This window comes from Schistocerca cancellata, chromosome 10 (assembly GCF_023864275.1).
Source record: "Schistocerca cancellata isolate TAMUIC-IGC-003103 chromosome 10, iqSchCanc2.1, whole genome shotgun sequence".
In the NCBI taxonomy this organism is placed as follows: domain Eukaryota; kingdom Metazoa; phylum Arthropoda; class Insecta; order Orthoptera; family Acrididae; genus Schistocerca; species Schistocerca cancellata.
The window spans coordinates 222,894,555-222,909,325 of NC_064635.1; the positions used below are offsets into that span (position 1 = coordinate 222,894,555).

Consider the following 14,771-nt stretch of genomic DNA (forward strand, 5'->3'; position numbering starts at 1 on the left):
CGGACTGGAATTTGAGCCTGGGTCTTCTTCTTAGCCGGCAGACACAGTGACCACTGTGCCATCTGGCCACAGTGCTCCTCACAACTGTACTGCCTACCTGGCAGTCCTCCCATCAGACCCAAATTTCCAGCTTATCCACACACTACTGATGTAGTGCCCCTTGCCCATTATCCTCATTACACGTGGCATTTCGCCGATTCCTGTAAGAGTTCCAGCGTGGGGAGCATCTGCACTGAAGTGATAAATTGGTTTTCCTCACCTTAATTATATATGTGGTGGCTGTTCTTTTGGACACATCTGAAAGCACAGACACAATTTCGATCCCACAGCTGTTACGAACAGCGAGTCGGTGACTTCAGTGCAGATACCGTGCTCGAATTCTTAAGTGAACCGTCGAAATGCCTCATGTAATGAGGATAATGGGCAGAGGTCACTACATTAGTAGTGTGTCGATAAGTTGTGGATTTGAGTGTGATGGGAGGCATGCCAGAGTGGACAGTGCAGATGCGTTGACCACTGGGTCCAGGTGGCGCAGTGGTCAGTACATCTGCCTGGTAAGTAGGAGGCCTGGGTTTGAATCTCCGGCTGGGACAAATTATCAACTTTCCTATTAACTTAAATCAGTGCCCACTGGCAGTTAACGTCATTAATTCCTTTGTGTCTTGATTCAATGACAGTATTTCACATAGTTTTAGGGTTGCGTAACAGTATTGTAATAATAAACTGATAAGCCATAAAACCAACTTTCCTGTTTCCTCTTGAAAACAACTGTGAGGGGAAAGGTGAAAGAATTTGTATGGGAGAAACAATTTTTGTAATCGTTTAAATTCCCTGCTGTTGTAGTTAAAACTGCCTGAGAAAGAGAACAAAACCACACATTTTCTCATCAGAGCATAGCATAGCATGTTCTTTCTTGCAGTCTTTTTTAATAGAAAATGTGTACATTGATGTTTAAAAAAAATATTTAGCTCATGTCCATCTGGATGTTTATCAGAGTATCAGATTTGGTAATGACATCAAATGACAACTTACCTTTACAAAGTGGTGCAGATATAGATGGGTGTTTCTCAACCAGATGAAGGGCTTTGTCTGACAATCTACTTTTAGATGTGCATATTAACTGTTTAACAATTGCTCATTGTGTCAAGTAGCTATCTAACGTAATTCATTTTGTTATGCAATAAGTACTAGATTTTTTATGTATTGTCCCTCTTTGAACCACATTTTTCGGGTTATCCGTGGAAGTTTCTCGTTACCTCCTTGAGAGTATCAGATATGCAGATGATAGGCTAGTTGCAATTCTTTGTAGCACAAAATCCAAATTCCCAGCATCTACAATAATTTTAATTTATCCATTTTATATAGAGTTGGGTGAGATCTGCATGTTCCATCCAAGTATTAAAAAACACACATTTCTATGTCAGTCACATTTCAGTTTTATCATTTAGTTGGGCACGATGGCAACAGACTACCATCATCGGGTGACTTTCTGCAAATTATATTGACAATTTTTCTATTGTCCATCTAGATTTCTTTAATCATTTACAATAACTAGTTTCAGTCACAAGAAACATCCTTAGATATGTAGATAAAAATAAAATAATTAATCAACATATGCTGTATGATATGCAATGTTGCTGTTATATCATATAAAAAAATCCAATTTATCAGAACTTATCTGCAAAATATACATGCTACATGGCAGTATAAAATAGTAGTCTGGTAGAATTCCTGTTTTTCATACAGCTCACAAGGCAACTGTTACCAGGTGACATCTCGTACATTGGCCGTGTATTAAAGAAAATTCCATTTCCAAACTGATTTAATAATAATTTTTTGTTTGCTGAGAATAATGTTATTAGAAATACTTGATTAAAACTTGTGATTTGCCTGTGGTATAAACATTGTAAAAGATCACAAAAATATGTAATTTGAATGCAGACGGAGTTGTCACGGGCATCTCTCTGCCGCAGCTTACTCCTGTGTGTGATCACTGCTTCAGTGTCGTGCCATGGGCCATATAGTCATTTTCAGTTGCTGTGCGCAAGGACCATATATGAGAGCCCCTTCACCAGCTCCAGGCACAACATATACAGTTGTTCCACCACACGCTCTCCCCCCTCTTCCATTGGACATCTGTAAACAACAAAGTCACTTTAGTAGTTGTATTTCAATGCACTTGTGTGTTGTTTATTAAGATTGCTATTCTGCCAGCATGAAGTTGAAAGAAAGCTGAGCCTTATAGTGCAAATGGTCATGGTAAGTGTATATAAATATAGGGATGTCATGAAAATTTACAATGGGATAAGGAAGAAAGAACAAAAATAAATAAGCAGAAGCCAAGAAGAAGAAGAACAACAACAACAAATAACAGTATGTGCCTGTGACCTTCTGCAGAAAGATTTGTATGAAACTGACACAGACTTTAATACAGCTTTCCGTCCGAACAGGCCTTGGAAAACCCAAGTGGTACTGACCAACTGCCATGTCACCCTCAGCTGATAGGTGTCACTAGATACGCAGGTATGGAGGGGCATGTGGTCAGCACACCAATCTCCTGGCTGTTGTTAGATTTCATAACTGGAGCTGTTGCTCCTCAATCAAGTGGATCTTCAGTTGACATCACAAGTGCCGAGTACCCGACAATGTACGGGCCGATGGGAACTAATTCTATGACTGCAGCAGGGCCGTTGGTACTTAAATTAAACAAATGTAAAATTAGGTTTTAGTACAAATAATGTGCTAAACTTCTGGCTCTGCCATAAAGTGTGTGGTTGTTGTTGTTGTTGTGGTCTTCAGTCCTGAGACTGGTTTGATGCAGCTCTCCATGCTACTCTATCCTGTGCAAGCTTCTTCATCTGCCAGTACGTACTGCAGCCTACACCCTTCTCAATCTGCTTAGTGTATTCATCTCTTGGTCTCCCTCTATGATTTTTACGCTCCATGCTGCCCTCCAATACTAAATTGGTGATCCCTTGATGCCTCAGAACATGTCCTACCAGCCGATCCCTTCTTCTAGTCAAGTTATGCCACAAACTCCTCTTCTCCCCAACCCCATACAGTACCTCCTCATTAGTTGTGTGATCTACCCATCTAATCTTCAGCATTCTTCTGTAGCACCACATTTCGAAAGCTTCTATTCTCTTCTTGTCCAAACTATTTATCGTCCATGTTTCACTTCCATACATGGCTACACTCCATACAAATACTTTCAGAAACAATATCCTGTGACTTAGATCTATATTTGATGTAAACAAATTTCTCTTCTTCTGAAATGCTTTCCTTGCCATTGCCAGTCTACATTTTATATCCTCTCTACTTCGACCATCATCAGTTATTTTGCTCCCCAAATAGCAAAACTCCTTTACTACTTTAAGTGTGTCATTTCCTAATCTAATTCCCTCAACATCACCCAACTTAATTCTACTACATTCCATTATCCTCATTTTGCTTTTGTTGATGTTCATCTTATATCCTCCTTTCAAGACACTGTCCATTCCGTTCAACTGCTCTTCCAAGTCCTTTGCTGTCTCTGACAGAATTACAATGTCATCGGCGAACCTCAAAGTTTTTATTTCTTCTCCATGGATTTTAATACCTACTCCGAATTTTTCTTTTGTTTCCTTCACTGCTTGCTCAATATAGAGATTGAATAACATCAGGGAGAGGTTACAACCCTGTCTCACTCCCTTCCCAACCACTGCTTCCCTTTCATGCCCCTCGACTGTTAAAACTGCCATCTGGTTTCTGTACAAATTGTAAATAGCCTTTTGCTCCCTGTATTTTACCCCTGCCACGTTCAGAATTTGACAGAGAGTATTCCAGTCAACATTTGTATGGAGTGTAGCCATGTATGGAAGTGAAACATGGATGGTAAATAGTTTGGACAGGAAGAGAATAGAAGCTTTCGAAATGTGATGCTACAGAAGAATGCTGAAGATTAGATGGGTAGATCACATAACTAATGAGGAAGTATTGATTAGGATTGGGTAGAGGAGAAGTTTGTGGCACAACTTGACCAGAAGAAGGGATCGGTTGGTAGGACATGTTCTGAGGCATCAAGGGATCACCAATTTAGTATTGGAGGGCAGCATGGAGGGTAAAAATCGTAGGGGGAGACCAAGAGATGAATACACTAAGCAGATTGAGAAGGATGTAGGTTGCAGTAGGTACTGGGAGATGAAGAAGCTTGCACAGGATAGAGTAGCATGGAGAGCTGCATCAAACCAGTCTCAGGACTGAAGACCACAACACCAACAACAACAAGTCTACAAATGCTAGAAACGTAGATTTGCCTTTTCTTAATCTAGCTTCTAAAATAAGTCGTAGGGTCAGTATTCCCTCACATGTTTCCATATTTCTACAGAATCCAAATTGATCTTCCCCGAGGTCAGCTTCTACCAGTTGTTCCATTCGTCTGTAAAGAATTTGCGTTAGTATTTTGCAGCCGTGACTTATTAAACTGATAGTTCACAAATTTTCACATCTGTCAACGCCTGCTTTCTTTGAGATTGGAATTATTATATTCTTCTTGAAGTCTGAGGGTATTTCGCCTGTCTCATACATTTTGCTCACCAGATGGTAGAGTTTTGTCAGGACTGGCTCTTCCAAGGCTGTCAGTAGTTCTAATAGAATGTTGTCTACTCCCGGGGCCTTGTTTCGAATCAGGTCTTTCAGTGCTCTATCAAACTCTTCATGCAGTATCATATCTCCCATTTCATCTTCATCTACCTCCTCTTCCATTTCTATAACATTGCCCTCAAGTACATCGCCTTTGTATAGACCCTCTATATAGTCCTTCCACCTTTCTGCTTTCCATTCTTTGCCTAGAACTGGGTTTCCATCTGAGCTCTTAAGTCGTTCTCTTTTCTCCAAAGGTCTCTTTAATTTTCCTGTAGGCAGTATCTATCTTACCCCTAGTGAGATAAGCCTCTACATCCGTACATTTGTCCTCTAGTCATGCCGGCTTAGCCATTTTGCACTTCCTGTCAATCTCATTTTTGAGACGTTTGTATTCCTTTTTGCCTGCTTCATTTACTGCATTTTTATGTTTTCTCCTTTTGTCAATTAAATTCAATATTTCTTATGTCACTCACGGATTTCTACTAGCCCTCGTCTTCTTACCTATTTGATCCTCTGCTGCCTGCACTACTGCATCCCTCAAAGCTACCCATTCTTTGTCTACTGTATTTCTTTCCCTCATTCTTGTCAATTGTTCCCCTATGCTCTCCCTGAAACTCTGTACAACCTCCGGTTTAATCAGTTTGTCCAGGTCCCATCTCCTTAAATTCCCACCTTTTTGCAGTTTCTTCAGTTTTAATCTACAGTTCATAATCAATAGATTGTTGTCAGAGTCCACATCTGCCCCTGGAAATCTCTTACACTTTAAAACCTGGTTCTTAAATCTCTGTCTTACCATTATATAATCTATCTGAAACCTGTCAGTATCTCCAGGCTTCTTTCATGTATACAACCTTCTTTTATGGTTCTTGAACCAAGTGTTAGCTATGTTTAAGTTATGCTCTGTGCAATATTCTACCAGACAGGTTCCTCTTTAATTTCTTACCCCCAATCCATATTCACCTACTATGTTTGCTTCTCTTCCTTTTCCTACTACCGAATTCCAGTCACCCATGACTATTAAATTTTCGTCCCCCTTCACAATCTGAATAATTTCTTTTATCTCATCATACATTTCATCAATTTCTTCGTCATCTGCAGAGCTAGTTGGCATATAAACTTGTACTACTGTAGTAGGCATGGGCTTCATGTCTATGTTGGCCACAATAATGCATTCCCTATGCTGTTTGTAGTAGCTTACCCGCACTGCTATTTTTTTATTCATTATTAAACCTACTCCTGCATTACCCCTATTTGATTTTGTATTTATAACCCTGTATTCACCTGACCAGAAGTCTTGTTCCTCTTGCCACCGAACTTCACTAATCCCCACTATATCTAACTTTAACCTATCCATTTCCCTTTTTAAATTTTCTAACCTACCTGCCCTATTAAGGGATCTGACATTCCACGCTCCGATCCGTAGAACACCAGTTTTCTTTCTCCTGATAACGACATCCTCTTGAGTAGTCCCCGTCTGGAGATCCGAATGGGGGACTATTTTACCTCCGGAATATTTTACCCAAGAGGACGCCATCATCATTTAACCATACAGTAAAGCTGCATGCCCTCGGGAAAAATTACGGCTGTAGTTTCCCCTTGCTTTCAGCCGTTCGCAGTACCAGCACAGCAAGGCCGTTTTGGTTAGTGTTACAAGGCCAGATCAGTCAACCCTCCAGACTGTTGCCCCTGCAACTACTGAAAAGGCTGCTGCCCCTCTTCAGGAACCATACGTTTGTCTGGCCTCTCAACAAATACCCCTCTGTTCTGGTTGCACCTACGGTATGGCTATCTGTATCGCTGAGGCTCGCAAGCCTCCCCACCAACGGCAAGGTCTACAGTTCGTGGGGGGGGGGGGGGGTAAGTGTGTAATGGGTGGAATAAGTTTCAGGGTCAGGCGTGTCTAGGATTAAGTACAGTGACTGCAGTAATCAGTACATAGGACAAACCAGGGGAGGGTCAGCCTCAATATTCAGTTCTTGATACATGCATACTCTAAAAACAAAACTGATTTTGCAGCACACACGGGAGCTGTAAAACACTCTGTCATCAACTTTGATCATAATTTGGACATCTCACAAAGAGCTCAAAAGTGGCAGTTCCCTAACAGATTTGAACAACTCAGAATTTATGGTCACAAAATCAAAATTTGAATCTAATTCAGAATGAGCAGAACACATTCAGTCTCAGTGCCTATTATAATATCTACAAAGACCTAGGTACAGTTGTCGCTTATCGATGTCAGTGGCGATAGGATGGGGAGAAAGTATGTGGTGGGACAGCTGGCACACGTGTGCCGTGCGTGAAATCAATGAAAGGGCCCTCATGCTTAGCCTCTGCCCGTGGCGGTTGTCAGCAGGGGATTGTTCGACAGATGGCATAATACTGAAGCAGCGACTATGAGAGCGTGACAGAGACAGGCGTGCTGCAGTGGTACTGGCTGGCTGCCATGCAAATTACATGTTTTCGTAATCTGACTGGCAGTCAGCACACGGCATTGCAGAAGGCATATCTCCAACGACATGTGCTTTCTGTTTAGGTCAGTGTGAAAAAATTATCATTAATTCAGTTTGGAAACATATTGTTTACAAGTGAGTGTCGAATGTACCATATACCACCTGTTGGCAGTTGCCTTGCAAGCCACATGAACAACGTGGATTCTATCAGACCACTATTTTATTGTGTGACGTAGCATGTAAATTTTGCTGTGAAGTTGGACTGGTTACTCGTCTTACTGATACAATCGGGTTAATTATGCTACATCCTATTTTTGATACGGTGTAATAGCTTCATCGCATACTGTAGTGTTTGCTGTTATTTTACTTTCATCTACAGGTCTTTTATCTGAAGCTGTGAGGATGATTCATTTGTATTGAAAGCAACCAATTAAAAAAACATTTAAGCAATCTGGATGGACAGTTAAAAATCTGTTTACCAAGTGGGTGCATATCTTCTCTGAGGAAATTGTTTCAAGTTTTGCATAATCGTATTGTCTGATTGCACTTCTCGTGAGTATGATGTTTTCTTTGTTATTTGATATGGTAATATGGGAAAACTTTGTTGGTTTAGACCAGAGGATTTACTACGAGTTACAATATATTTTGTACTTTTATACATTCATATTATTTAAGTGAAAGAAATTTCTGCTCACATCAGGAGCTAATGTCCATTCGATTTGTGACACATAGAATACTAAATAAAATAGAATCGTTGTGCTTGCACTGAGCTGCATTTATACTAGAGTGGTTGCGACTGTGAAAGATAGCTATGCTATTAACTTACCACAAATATTCGTATATAGGGTGTTTCAAAATCAGTATTGTGGTTTTAAGACTTCGTAGCAATCATTACATTCCACTTCCAATTATAAATAATATGTAAAATGAAAGAGCAACTCAGACAGTTTTTCTTACAAGTATTCAGTGTGAGCACCATTCATTACACACCAAACACTGAGACATTCATTACACACCAAACACTGAGTAGGTAGGCGAGTTCTTCTGAAATGTTGATCAGTGTGTCTATAAATGTTGATCAGTGTGTCTATAGTTATTGTTGCAACAACTGATTCAATCCTGTTTCATTAGTCGGGTAGATCAGTTACTAGTAGAGACACGCACACATCATTCTGTATGAATCTCGAAAGGTAAAAATCACGTGGCGTCAGATTGGATGAATGTGGAGGCCAAGTGAAACAATCTTTTTCATCTGGTGCCTTTGCAGCCAATCCGGCAGTCAGGGATGTTATTTTACCAATCACGTACTGAGTTATGCCAGTGAAGTGGCACACCATCTTGCTGCCATGCGAAGTTCTGTGGATCAGCTTATTCCAAGTGAGGAAATAGCCATAGTTTCAGCTCATCAAGATAAGAAACACTAGTTACAGTTGCTTCACTTAAAAAGAAAGGCTCATAAACTTTCCACTGGTATATAGCACAAAAGAATTCAAAATTAAATTTAGGGGAGTCTTGTTGCAACTCTTCCTTCTGATGGGCACTTGCTGACACCCCCCCCCCCCCCCCCCCTCCCCAATGTACGTGTTGTCTGTGTTCACATTTCCACTTAGATGAAATATCGATTCATCGCTGAGGATGGCACGATCCAGAAAATTTTCGGCTTGCAGCAACATTTCATTCACAGATTTGGAAAGTAAGAGGAAGTCTGTAGGCTTTAGAGCTCACAACAGCTGCTGACAGTCAGGTTGTAGTTGTAAGCATCTCCTTTAAAGTCTAAACACAGATGTCACTGGGATTACTGATTCACAACTAGCCTCCTGAACTCAACACATTCTTCAGTTACTCTTGATCATTCTGTACTCTTCTCTTTGCAAAGACAGTCAGTGTTTTCAAACTGATGATACCATCTATGGATCTTAATCTTCACTTGGAGGATTACTGTGGAACTTAATAAGGAACACATGTTGCACTGTAACAATAGATTCAGTCCTTGAAAACTGTGACATAGAAAGCTTTCCATTCTCTAGTCCCATCTTTGCTACTGGCACTTTTTAATGGAAGACACAGGAAACAGTGCATGCGCATGCACACTGCTATGCAAACAGAACTGCTTGAATTGCTCTTTCAATTGATGTATTACTTATAATTGTAAGCTGAATGTAATAAATGCTACGAAGCCTTAAAACTCTGATATTCGTTACCTTGTATATATAACAGTATAGAGCAAATTTGTGATACAGAAATCACAGAAATTTGTACCACATGTTGATACACAATATATATTAAAGAAATAGTTCAAGTATTCACCCAGTGTTTGTGATGTTAGTAAAGCATCCTGTCAAATTGTCCGTAGCTAAGAAGTAAAATTTCACAGATTCATAAATGCTGAATCAGTTACACTATTCAGTGGGAATGTTCATGATGAGCAGTGCAAAGTAGTTTACCACAGATACAGTAGATGAGAAATTTAATTCTGTCCTAAAAAATCTTGCAACACTATGAATCCAGTTTTCCTTTCCAAATTGGGCTCATTACACTGTCAAGTGATTCTTGCAGTAGGGGTGGAGTAGATACGTGTATACTTAGTCACCTTTGTCCAACCGTGATCTCTACAAAATTTATTTTGGAGGAATACACTTTTGTTACCAAATATATGCTTGGTGCCCATACAAGTTAAGGCAGTGATAAGCTTCTGAAATAGCTGAGTTTCAGCAAATAAAGAGTTAATTTAAACTGAACAGATGAATGCTTCATTGAGAGTGGGAAAAAAAGAAACACTAGTGTATGAGATGGATCATGTACAGTTATGACAATGAGTGCGAAATAAATTGGGTACTTTATGTCTAAAAGTTTGAAGTTGTTGAATTCTGCCATCATGTATACAGTAAAAATATTGTCCAACAGCAGGAATCAGGTCTGTAGATATACATGTTGTGCTTTACTCATTCATTTACATTTTTCCTCGATAGATAAACAGAAGTTTCCCAATTTCTTGTGATGGAATTCGTATTTCATTGAACTGTTTCTATTTCAGAAATCACCATTATGTTTCTGAATTAAGAATCACCAGAAATGGAGAACTGCCACATGCAGAGAGAGGCTCAAGTAGCAAAGACTGAAATCCAGAGAGACTACTGCCTACCGATGTAGTTGTGTGCGAGTATTACTCATTTTCATGCTGTCCCTGCTAACAATGTTCACAAATGTCTAGCATATTACCTTCAACACATTAGTTGCAAAGCTTACCTCACTAACACTGTAGGGCAGCTCCTCTATGTCGGGCACTTACCATCTTGACAGTGCTGTATTGCAGTGAATGGATCAATGCAATTCTCTCAAATAATTAGCACAAATCAGCAGGAGACATCAGATTTAGTTTCACTGGTCACGTACTTAATATATTAGATACTGTCTTCACATAATTTGTTAATGGACGAGGGACATCAAATGGATTTGTGTGAAGGAACCAAAATCCTCATAAATGCCAGGAAAAAAAAAAAAGGAAAAATATTTCTGGACAATGAGTTAGAAAGGAACATTGGGTATTTTGTCCAAAAGCTCCTCCACAGTGGAATACCCATGCAATGTAAATACTTTGTAAATTCGCAAGTTTTTTCTATAATAAAAAAGTCATTGTTAATATCTGGTATATTTACCCGTGATTTCTTTTGGGGAGAAAATGCTCTTTATTACGTATGTCATAACGTAATTTATTAAAGTGTAATAATACATATGTTGCATTATAATACCTCAATAGTGCAATAATCTATGAGAATTCAAGTAAGTGGAACTTTTCATTTTGTGTAGTGCCCTGTTCCAGGAAAGTGTGTGTAAGTTAAAGTTTATTTCGCTTCATAAAAGGCAGTTAAATGTACAAAATGTGTTGTAACAAAGTAAATTCTTTGGTTGGAGCTAGTGAAATTTTGCTACCCATCCTCACTGCCACACCCACTGATGGCAAAACCATCACTGTCGTGGCAAATGTAATGAAACACAGAAATCTATAATTAGGCTGAAGGCACCTGATGATGGTATATACTACTAACACATTGTGCCAAACTAGAGTGACACTAAAACATGATTTAAGCAAACATATGTGCTAATAAAATTTTACAAGAATCATCCTGTATATCTATTTGGACCAATTTTCAACATTTATGTGAAATAATTATGCATTCTTCTTAATTTCTCATCATTTCTGATCATTTGTACTAATGGTCATTGCCCTCTATACTCATGTGCTGTAAAATAATTTTATAACTTATTCTTGCCAGTGATAACTGAATTAACATAAGATTATTTACTAGGTCAGACACTCAAAATTTCTGGAACAGCAGCTGCATTTGCAATTTGTAGTAGAATCTTTGCCCTGAATTATCTGCTATTCACAAATCAGCGAAGATTCCACTCTGCTGAAATCTGAGAAACATCACTTCACTACATGAATATAATCAACTTGGAGACAATTATTTTCATGTTGTTGCAAGAAAACTGAACTTCACTAGTAAATAGTATCACTGAAGTAGTTCAGCCATATTTATACAAGAGTTTGAAATCTCGTGAACACAGATAGACAAAATGGACCAGAGCAACAATGTTCATTTGAGACGGGAAAAAAACTATTTGATGCAGGACCTTAATAATTTTACTGTATGTTACGTGATGCTAATAGAGTCAACTGTACTAAACCTACTTTATCCATTTTATAGTTTTTAAGAAATAACTTTTTTAAATTTATAAACAAAAAACATTAAGTTTTTTCTGCAGAAAATACTTTTCTGTGAACTTCCTAATGGGGGAATTTTAATGAATGTGGTACCAGAGGTGGCTTTTTATGTTATGCAGAGCCTCTGAAAATTTCATTAATTTATCTATGATAGTTTCTGATATAATGGGGCATATGTACTGAAAATTTTAGTTTGTGGGAAATTGACTTTAAAGAAAAAAACTTTTGAAATTTGTTACTTACAGTTAATTAAAACTGTCCTGCTGCAGTTCTGTTGGCCTCTAGCAGGTCTTCCAGCTTCTTTTTCACCTTCCTGGATGTTTGTCTTGTTTTCTTAGCCATATTAGATGCAGATCTGTCTGCATTGGCTATCCTCATTTTATCACAATGTTGCACCCCAATGATCATATTTTCACCAGGATTAATTTCCAGCTCTTTCAGTACCCAACACTTTCCAGTATTATCACAACTGAATGTAATAACAGCATCACAAACTCCTAGTTTCATTGTATGCATGCCTACAAATACAGTTTTAGGAAAGCGGTTCCAAATTATGCTGTTGAAACATTCATTTGGGGTCTGTGTATGCCCATGTAGACATTTCCTTAGAAGGTCAGGATGAGCCAACAGCAGTAGGAAGAGAATGCTGGTGAGAATAAGATTCTCCAGTTGCCTGAGCCCTATTGTATTTGCACCACGAATTTTCTCCTGATGTACACAATCCATGACATGGCTTATCATCGGTAGAGGACTTATAGAAGAATATGGCCCAAATATCTCTCTTTATTGCCTCCAGATTTTCTTTATTTCTCCTAATTGCCTGCCCATAGTATATCTGCAAGTTTTCTATTTCAGTTTTAGTTAACCGACCCTTACAAGTCAACAATTTTCCATTGACTAATGGAAGACAAGGGAGAGCATAAGGGAACAATTGACAGGAATGGGGGAAAGAAATACAGTAGAAGAAGAATGGGTAGCTTTGAGGGATGAAGTAGTGAAGACAGCAGAGGATCAAGTAGGTAAAAAGACGAGGGCTAGTAGAAATCCTTGGGTAACAGAAGAAATATTGAATTTAATTGATGAAAGGAGAAAATATAAAAATGCAGTAAATGAAGCAGGCAAAAAGGAATACAAACGTCTCAAAAATGAGATCGACAGGAAGTGCAAAATGGCTAAGCAGGGATGGCTAGAGGACAAATGTAAGGATGTAGAGGTGTATCTCACTAGGGGTAAGATAGATACTGCCTACAGGAATATTAAAGAGACTTTTGGAGATAAGAGAACCACTTGTATGAACATCAAGAGCTCAGACGGAAACCCAGTTCTAAGCAAAGAAGGGAAAGTAGAAAGGTGGAAGGAGTATATAGAGGGTCTATACAAGGGCGATGCACTTGAGGACAATATTATGGAAATGGAAGAGGATGTAGATGAAGATGAAATGGGAGATACGATACTGCGTGAAGAGTTTGACAGGGCACTGAAAGCCCTGGGTCGAAACAAGGCCCCCGGAGTAGACAACATTCCATTGGAACTACTGACGGCCTTGGGAGAGCCAGTCCTGACAAAACTCTACCATCTGGTGAGCAAGATGTATGAAACAGGCGAAATACCCACAGACTTCAAGAAGAATATAATAATTCCAATCCCAAAGAAAGCAGGTGTTGACAGATGTGAAGTATTTACTCGAATCTAAGCTGCACTTTTTTTCCGGTTTTTGTAATCCAAAAAGCCACCTGCGGCTTAGAATCGAGTGCAAAGAAAGTGGAAGTTCTGAAAAATGTTGGTAGGTGCCGCCACAACTAACTTCTGCCGTCGAATATATGTAAAGGTACACAGGCATGCTTTGCAGGCACAAAGATAAATACTGGCGCCAAAACCTCCGCGTCAGTAAATAAATTACAAAAAAAAAAAAAAGGTGGACGACGAGCTTTTTTTTTCTCCGCCTCGAATTTCGACCACTGCATTTTCATACATTATCTAAAGAAGTAAATACAAATTCCGTATTGTTCATCTTCGAATGTAGCACAATTTCAATGTACTGCGAAAATCCGACATGCAAGACTGTTTGGGATGTTTGTCAATATGGCCAACTCTACTTTCTGAATTTTTTCCTACCTGTGAGAAGAGATGGTTGCTAATAGGAACCTGATGAAATGTGAATCACATGCTGTATTCTCTTCACCATAGGAATAATATGAATATCAACATTTTGTCGTGTATTCTTTCGTGTTTGCTGCTATCTCATTTAAATCCTGCCTGCCTAATAAACTACGAAACTAGAGTGCGACAACAGCAAACGCGGAAGAATATACGTATCGTGTCATGTTTATATTCGTATTATTCTTATGCCTAATAGTGATACAGTCGGAAATGAAGCACGGCAACTGACTAGATTTTTAATTCTAAGATGACTCTAATTTCTGTGCAGAATTTGATGTACTAAAGAAGCGGCCGCAAAGATTTTCAAACGGAGAAACATTTTCGCCTAACTCTCGTTCAGAACATGTTCTATCAGACGCAGTCTATTATTTGGTTCTTCTTGATCATTATCAAAGAAAGCAGCAGTGTAAATAACAACAAATAGCAGTCTCTTGCCATTGTTTCGCTAATGAGACGATTACTTTCTCTTTTTTTTTTTTTTTATCGTAAGCGGCGGTAGCGCGCACAAAAGCAAGCCATGCCGCGAGCGGCGACAGGCCGTAAACACACACTATCAGAATGCGACAAACAATGCGTGACACAGTACAGTAATGCATTTTCAGCTTAGAGTGACGCAAACACCTATAACAAAGAAAACAGCACTTATCAGATCAAAGCAAAATAAGCAATCGATTCAAACCAGAAGCAGCACGTGAAAAAGGAAGGGTACCCGTATAAATACGGACGGAGCGCCTGACGCATAGCAATGGCTACCTGGTAAAGCTTAACTGCTAAGCTTACGACTCGAACCAAACTACTGTAGCTGTATC

General features: G+C 39.1%; 1 protein-coding gene across 10 annotated transcripts in view; it reads left to right on the forward strand.

Annotated features, from left to right (window-relative positions):
- LOC126106877 (longitudinals lacking protein, isoforms N/O/W/X/Y-like) overlaps positions 1–14,771 on the forward strand; it is a 321,743-nt gene that overhangs the window by 179,389 nt on the left and 127,583 nt on the right. For 4 of the 10 annotated variants that reach the window (XM_049913277.1, XM_049913278.1, XM_049913282.1 and 1 more), the window contains one exon: positions 7,456–7,628. The exons of 4 other annotated variants lie outside the window; for them this stretch is intronic. The gene's annotated coding sequence lies outside the window, so the exon portion shown is untranslated. Of the gene's footprint in view, positions 1–7,455; positions 7,629–10,110; positions 11,116–14,771 lie in introns of those variants that run through there. 2 more of the 10 variants (XR_007523405.1, XR_007523407.1) reach the window with 2 other exon arrangements.